The sequence below is a fragment of the Periplaneta americana genome, chromosome 1, assembly GCF_040183065.1.
Source record: "Periplaneta americana isolate PAMFEO1 chromosome 1, P.americana_PAMFEO1_priV1, whole genome shotgun sequence".
Taxonomy (NCBI): domain Eukaryota; kingdom Metazoa; phylum Arthropoda; class Insecta; order Blattodea; family Blattidae; genus Periplaneta; species Periplaneta americana.
Genome location: NC_091117.1, coordinates 1983506 through 1992500, shown reverse-complemented (window position 1 = coordinate 1992500; position 8995 = coordinate 1983506).

Sequence of the window (8995 nt, the reverse complement as noted above, 5' to 3'; positions counted from 1 at the left end):
TAACTTCATCCCTCTTAGCCCCAAATATTTTCCTAAGCACTTTATTCTCAAACACCCTTAACCTATGTTCCTCTCTCAAAGCGAGAGTCCAAGTTTCACAACCATACAGAACAACCGGTAATATAACTGTTTTATAAATTCTAACTTTCAGATTTTTTGACAGCAGACTAGATGATAAAAGCTTCTGAACCGAATAATAACAGGCATTTCCCATATTTACTCTGCGTTTAATTTCCTCCCGAGTATCATTTATATTTGTTACTGTTTCTCCAAGATATTTAAACTTCTCCACCTCTTCAAAAGATAAATTTCCAATTTTTATATTTCCATTTCGTATAATATTCTCGTCACGAGACATAATCATATACTTTGTCTTTTTGGGATTTACTTCCAAACCTATCTCTTTACTTGCTTCCCGTAAAATTCCCGTGTTTTCCCTAATCGTTTGTGGATTTTCTCCTAACATATTCACGTCATCGGCATAGACAAGCCCAGTGCTTTAGGCCAGAGTGAAGGAAAATAAATTCTTTGTATGCCCAAATAAATCAAACATTACTTATAGGCCTACATAAGTGAGTTATTCTTTTGTCTATCCACTAGAAACCATGGCAACCAGTGCTTTACTTTGACATTATTACATTGGAATGTCAATGGTGTGGGGATACAGTAAGTTACAGACAAGATGCTTATGATGTAGTCTTTATTCTAAATACTGTGTTGCCTTCTCAGTGTTTATCTATACAGAATCCTGCCCTAGAACTGTTTTCCCTCACCCCAGAATGTCATTAAACAGGACTGCATTCTAACACAGCCTTCAACTGCAGCCTGACAGGAACAGGATCGCTTATTACAAAAGGAAGTTCATTCCCTGTTAAGGGAGCGTTTCGTAAAGGGACCAGAATCGAATGTGGTAGCCCTGCAGGTACGGCCATGCCCCCACTACTTAAATGCCCCCCGCTAAGTTGGTTATATTATGAATAGGTAACGATATCGATCCGGTAATGAAGTTGGAACCGCTCAAAGCTCCGTCGTATTGCATTGCCAACGCCCCAGTTCAAAGGGTGTGATTGGAAATTGGGTGGTTTTGCGGCATTCTAAACCAATAAGTACAAATCCTATTTTGTGGGGGTAAACGTGATATGCGTCGATGCAGAATACGGTTTTTGAATTTCACTGATTTTTGGCGACAGGAAGCTACTGGGACTATTAAGGCTGTGTCGTTCAAATCTCGAAGACAGCAATTTTTTCCAGGCGCGTTGAAAATCTAGCATGGCTTCTTTCAGAGTGATAATAAACCGGAGAATTTCATGTGATAGAATTAAAACGTGATTTTATCGGAATCAATTTGTAATTTTTATGGTTTGATTTTACACATTATCGAATTACCCTTCAGCATGAACTTAGCCTATTTACGCAAAAAAATGTTATTTAAATAACTCTGTTTGGTTTGTTGTTGGAACTAGTTCAGAAACTGACTTGAAAAACTACAAGAATACTTACTTGCTTATTTACTTACTTACCTACTTACTTACTTACTGGTTTTTAAGGTTCCCGGAGGTTCATTGCCGCCCTCACATAAGCCCGCCATTGGTCCCTATCCTGAGCAAGATTAATCCAGACTCTATCATCATATCCCACCTCCCTCAAATACATTTTAATATTATCTTCCCATTTACGTCTCGGCAACCCCAAAGGTCGTTTTCCCTCCAGCGTTCCAACGAACACTCTATATGCATTTCTGGATTCGCCCATAAGAATAATAAAGTTTATATTTTAAAATAATGTGAATGTTACGTAAATGTGTTATTATTAAATTTGAATCTAATTTTCTTTTCTGAATTTCGAACGATACAGGTAGCAAAGACATAGACAGGTAGCTAACTGAAGGATACTCTAATTTTTATTTTGTTTGTAACAAAGGAATGAACTGAATAGAAATTATTTATTTTATTTTTATTTATTATCCAAACCGTAAATGAAATGTAGAAAATTTACTACGTATAGCTTTATTTTGGCAAAATAATTGAAGATTTTTTTTTTTTTTTGGAAAAACAACCGTAGCCCAAAAACATAAATTTTCAGGAGAAACAAAACACTATCTTGCATGGGTGTTGTTGACACATGTATGAAATTCATCATTTCGTTTCTTAAGGTGTAGAAACTTGGGAAAACTGAAGTACATTAATTATAACGTAGATTGTTTCATAGAAATACATGTGTAAATGCAGGTAACTGTGGACAATGGATGTTTAAGAAAAAATACTCTGTTGTGGCTGAAGTGTGCCTCTCCTTTAATCTTCTTTTTCTTTATTATATCCTCTTTCTTATGCTTTCATTGCTTACGTTTCTTCCATGAAGTTACTTCTACCTCTAAACTCCATAACTAATAGGTATACAATTCACGTGCGAAAGTATTTTTCTCTGAGGTGGCTTTTGCCTCTTACATAAGAAGCAGTGATGCCAATCTACTACAGTTTAAAATTGTATGGATAAATGTTTCAGGATGATATGAATGGGATATTTGTAAATGCTACCATCGTCCTGGCTGGACAATGACTGTTTTCACAAAAAAAAGTCTTTGGACTATGGTTTTTTTTATGAAAAGCATTGAAAATTCCACTTCTATAACATGAGCTTATGGTGTTTTTTTCCACTAACTAATTAAGTAGATGGACGTACAATACGCTGACCATATGCTTTTCATATCTCAAATTTCTATTTTTGGACTTAGGTTCTTTAAAAAGAACCTGATGCTGTTTTTAAATAAAAATAACAAGTACTTTATACTATTGAATTGTGATTTTTAAGAATTTCTTTTCAAGTAACGATTCTTGAGACAGAGAGAGAAGAAATTCAGACTTTTGTCACTAGCTCAGAAAAAATGGAGTGCACTTATCTTACAGGTAACTGAATACTGTAGCTAATGAAGGGAAATGGTACATTAATTTACCTCCCAAATATAATTTTATTAAGATTGTAATTTTTCGAGAATAACGAAGTTAAAATCCAATTATTAACATTCATGGATTTTTATTTTATGGGTTATTTTACCACGCTTTATCAACATCTAGGTTATTTAGCGTCTGAATGATATGAAGGTGATAATGGCGGTGAAATGAGTCCGGGGTCCAGCACCGAAAGTTACCCAGCATTTGCTGGTATTGGGTTGAGGGAAAACCCCGGAAAAAACCTCAACCAGGTAACTTGCCCCGACCAGGATTTGAACCCGGGCCACCTGCTTTCGCGTCCAGGCGCGCTGACCGTTACTCGACAGGTGTGGACACATTCATGGATGTATGTCAACATGTACACCCTTTGACACGGAAAATGATCGCTCTCCTGTAGCGTGAATTTGTCCCAATGTCCTTCGGGTTAACGCGCGATACACACGGGGGGATATATTTAGCATCGAGGACCGAGGTTCAAGTCCAGTCATAGCAGTGACGTATCTGTATGTTACGAAACGACATATTCCCTACGAAGCTTTTAGCGATAGAACTCTTTCTTCTCGTTACAAAGACCAGGCTTCGAACCTCTCTATGTAAAACGTACGCCTGAAAAAAACAGCACACGATGATTTCCAGCTATTCCGAGGTAGGGCTTAGCGACCAGTTTCCGTGTCAAAGAGTGTATAATCCGAAATAGGCTGAGTCGGTAGAGCATTCGTGCGCTAAGCGAAGGGTCACGGGATCGATACCCGGCCCCTGAACAAGTTTTCCCTTGAAATTATTCAAGCCTGCTTCACAGGGAGCTTCTACCTGAACGCCAGATTTGCAACCTTAACCTATGTTCCTCTCTCAAAGTGAAGGTCCAGGTTTCACAACCATACAGAACAACCGGTAATATAACTGTTTTATAAATTCTAACTTTCAGTAATTTTGACAGCAGATTGGATGACAAAAACATCTCAACCGAATAATAACAGGCATTTCCCATATTTATTCTATGTTTAATTTCCTCCCGAGTGTCATTTATATTTTTTTACTGTTGCTCCAAGATATGTGAATTTTTCCACCTCTTCGAAGGATAAATCTCCAATTGTTATATTTCCATTTCGTACAATATTCTGGTCATGAGACATAATCATATACTTTGTCGTTTCGGGATTTACTTCCAAACCTATCACTTTACTTGCTTCAAGTAGAATTCCCGTGTTGTCACTAATAGTTTGTGGATTTTCTCTTAACACATTCACGTCACCCGCATAAACAAGCAGCTGATGTAACCCGTTCAATTCCAAACCCTCTCTGTTATCCTGAACTTTCCTAATGGCATATTCTAGAGCAAAGTTAAAAAATAAAGGTGATAGTGCATCTCCTTGCTTTATCCCGCAGTGAATTGGAAAAGCATCAGATAAATTCTGGTCTATACAGACTCTGCTGTAAGTTTCACTGAAAAACATTTTAATTAATCATACTAGTTTCTTGGGAATACCATAATGAATGTGAATATCATATAAAACGTATCTCTCTACAGAGTCATAGGCCTTTTTGAAATCTATGAATAACTGATGTACTGTGCCCTCAGACTCCCATTTTCTCCAATATCTGTCGAATACAAGAAATCTGATCAATAGTCGATCTATTACGCCTAAAAGCACACTGATGCTCTCCAATAATTAATATGTGCATTATTTCCTGTTTTTATTTCACGTTAAATTGTCATTATCTGCATAGAATACTAAAGTCATGTCTCATTTCTTATTACGACGGCGGACCGGCGAATGTTATCGTGTGAATCGCGCTCTGGAACTGTACGTATTGTATGCATTCACTAAATGTATTTATTTTAATATAAATAGTAGTGCTTAAGTTATGGATACAGACTTGATACCTGTCTGCATTCTTCTGTCCTTCTACGTCAGTTGCTATGGAAACGAACAGTACCGCGCTATTTGCTAATGAGCGAGATTTTCATAAGCTATTGTTTAAGCACAGCAGGCGGGTAATTACGCGGAATAAAGGAAAAATATATAATTCCATTCTCATTTGTCTTCGGCAACAAAAATCATTACCGAAATCCTCTTTAAATCTCGGTTATTTTTTGCAGGCAATGATAAATTAATCATATTAGGTTCTGCAAAACATGGCGGTCCTTTGTGCTCACAACAGTGCCTCTGGGTATCGTTCATTAAGACAACTTCTCTCCAAGTTTGAGGAGATATTAATAACAACTCGCGTTTCATACAGTCGTCGCCAGGAGCAGCACTGAACCGACGACTACCGTCTGTTGTCAGTACCAGAGAGAACCGCTAGAGGGCAGAGCGAATCGATAGCAGTGCTGATTATACGTGTAAAGGCCGCCCAATATGAAGCGTATACTGTATGTATGTATGTTTGAAGTGTGGGTAATACTGCAGGTTGCCTAATCTCTGGGAATGTCCGAGATAATACTGTGGTTGTGATCCACATTCTGACAGAAATACAGCATTACTGACAACCGACATTTTTAATGTGAAATTTGTGTGCGATTGATATTCGAGAAATGTGGTCACATTTTCTGTTAACACAATGACGTCATTAATTAAAGAAATTCTGAATGTTTAAAATTATGTTGTATTTAAAAAGTATTAATAATGGAATGCCTCAAGCATCAATATTAGGTCCCCTACTTTTTCTAGTGTTTGTAAATGGTCTTGCCCTCCTAATAAAAGATGTAGGTCATCCCATATTATTTGCAGATGATACAAGTATAGTAATTACAGCCAATGGCTCCAACACATTCCAATCTTCAACAGAGGAAATTCTCTTCAAAATATGTGACTGGTTCTCAGTCAATAAATTAGTATTAAATTGTAACAAAACTAACATAATTCAATTAAAATCCTATCCAAATTCAACGTCGCAAATTTCTAGCGCAATAATTAACAATAGATCCCTAACAGAAACAACAACAACAACAACCAAATTGCTTGTCTTAAAATTCGATAATGTGTTAAATTGGAAAAATCATATTAAAGAAATTACCTCCAAACTAAATTCAGTTCGTTTTGCTATTAGATCTATGCAAAAGATAGTAAATATCAATACCTTAAAAACAATATACTTTGCATACTTCCACTCGGTAATGAGTTTTGGAATAATATTCTGGGGAAATTCCACAGATAGTAACAATATATTCCTATTAAAAAAAGAGTAATTAGAATAATAGTAGGTGCCAAATCTAGGGAATCATGTAGGACTATTAAAAAAAAACTACAAATAATGCCCATGGCTTGTCAGTATATCTTTTCATTAATAATCTTCCTCGTATGTAATCGTGAAAACTTTGTAACTAATTCAACAGTTCATAGCATAAATACACGTCAAAAAATTGACTTTCATACTCCATCGGCAAATCTATCGTGCTATCAAAAAGGAGTGCGTTATATGGCAGTAAAAATTTTTAATAGCCTCCCTATCGATATAAAAAATGAAACTCAAAACATAAGATTATTTAGGGCCAAATCAAAGAAGTACCTAATTTCTCATGCCTTCTATTCTGTAGGTGAATTCATGACATTCAATAACGCTTCATGAAATTGATACTAAAACTTTGTGTTGTACTAGTAGACTATATTGTAAATCTCGTCTGTATATATTTCATCTAGACTGTGACTATAAATTAAGATTTTATAATAGTATTAAGTTTTTTGACTTGTTCCATATTCTAGCTGTAAGCAAGTATGAATACTATGGACTGTTAATAAATACAATACAATACAATACAAATGTAGCTTCGAATCCAGCCAGCTGTGATAAAAACAAAAAGGTAACATAAATGTGAGAAGTATAAATACAGAAATACGAGTAGTTAATTTAACATAGCCTAATCTAAAGTACGTAACTGTGGTATTAATTTTCAGACAATTCTCTGTAATAACATGTTATTATTCATTACAATTTCAAACAACTCATTGGCGTCATATTGATGTGTGAATCGTTTCGACTATCAATTGCATTCTTGTCTGCAGACTAGGCCTCCTGGAATGAGGAAGCGATTATGAAGTAGTTAACGAGAAGGCTCCGCCTTGTTAAATTTAAATGCGGGGAGTATGAAGACAGAAATGAAAAGAAATATCAGACTTTTATTTCAAATCCCAAACATCCTTACAATCCCAACCATGCTCACAATAACAGTCACGAAGAGCATAAATTTTCATGCAATTATAAGGGTTTGATGTCACTTTTTTATATGCTGCCATCTTCAGTGATATCATTTAACTCTAGAGATTTTCTTCAGATTCTTGGTTATGCTATACTCCACACTGTTGAGGAATACTCGAAGCCTAGGTGTCTAGGTAACCAAACGCAGGACTCTACAATGACACAAGTCTGTTATCAGAGCACAAGGTTTACGACTTGGTTACAGTTTAATTTCTGTTTTCAGTCACCTCTGTGTCGCCAAATAAAAATGTTGTCTCTGTGTTAATTATCTCCGAACGTTCGAATAAAATTTTTCAATATAATTGAGAAACACCCTGTATATCCTTGATCGTAGATTTGATATGTGAGTTCATTATAGTGTAGGGGAATAGCATATCTCGAACGATGAAGTAAAATTGAATGAATGATGTCTGGAATTGAAGCTATTTACAATGTACAAGCTAATATTCGTTATTGGAAATCAGCCTTTGAGCTGAAACGTTTCACATTACAAAGGTCACATGCAATATATGATGCTGAAACAAAAGCGTAATTGCACAAGAAGCGACCTCTGCAACGCAAAAATATACGCACCGCTAATTGATTCGAATACAAAACAAGTAAAAGCAGTCTATTGAGGTATCATTTTTAATTCAATTTAAATATAAACAAAAAATACTTGTTATGATATGGCGAAAGGAAAAATATGAAGAACACCACTTTGCGGACAGCTGCTGTTTTAGTTTTCAAACATTGTTATGTTTTTATTGGTTTTATACGTGTTGTTGTTATGGGTTTTACTTTTATTATTATTATTATTATTATTATTATTATTATTATTATTATTCAATGTATAGAAGTATTAGAATATGGCAATGTCTTTGCTAATATTATTTGCATAGTACTTATAAACAAATTGGTAGTACGAATCAACCCCTTTCCCTAATAATTTATACTTTTAATTCTTGTAAATTAATTATTGCAATCTATGTTCTTTATTTTGTTGTTATCTCAAGTATTTAATTTGTACCATAGTTGTTCATTTTAATGTATTAATTGTATCACTGAGCTGGGCTTTTAGTGGCTAATGGCTGTTGTCCAGCAAATAAATATAAATAAATAAATAAATTATCAGTAATGACTTCAATTTACTTAATATTATTACCTTCAATATACAGGGACATCATTTTATTTTTACTTCAATTTTTATTGTACCTGAGTTTTTGAATGTACTTCACTCCCACCCATCTACTAATGAAGTTCAACCGTCCTCCACACAGATCTAAGACCGCATATACGGTCATAGTAAACAGTACGTTCCAAAAATATGTTCGCGTTTTCCAGTGACGAAAGAGCTTTCAATATTGCATCATTTTCCATTTACCTACGTCGTATCCCGGTTTCCCCCACCTGCTTCTATTCACCTCTTGTAAATGCTAGTGGCTGGGCTGTCTTAGCTCTTTTCTGAGAACATTAATTTCTGTTAGGAATTGGACATCTACGTAATATTATACCCATACAATTGTTTAAAATAACTTAAATAAAAGGGCATCGTTAAGTAATTAACTGTCACATGATTTTCTTCCCTTTCTACGACGCTGCGACGTAATCACTTCAACGGACAGTAGATAGCATGTCTGAGTAATTTTATCTTTTCGGATCGGGCAGAAGTGAAGATTGAATTTACAGTACGTAAGGTCTCTTTTATAGAGTAGGTACAGAATTATTTCAACATGAGTTACTAGTACGAAGGACGAAACTGGTAATTGGAATTAGGTACAATAGTCTATAGTGCGATAATATGCACATTAGAACTGAAGCCTGTATCGAAATGAACGGCAACACATTTTCAAAAATGTGTTTAAATATCC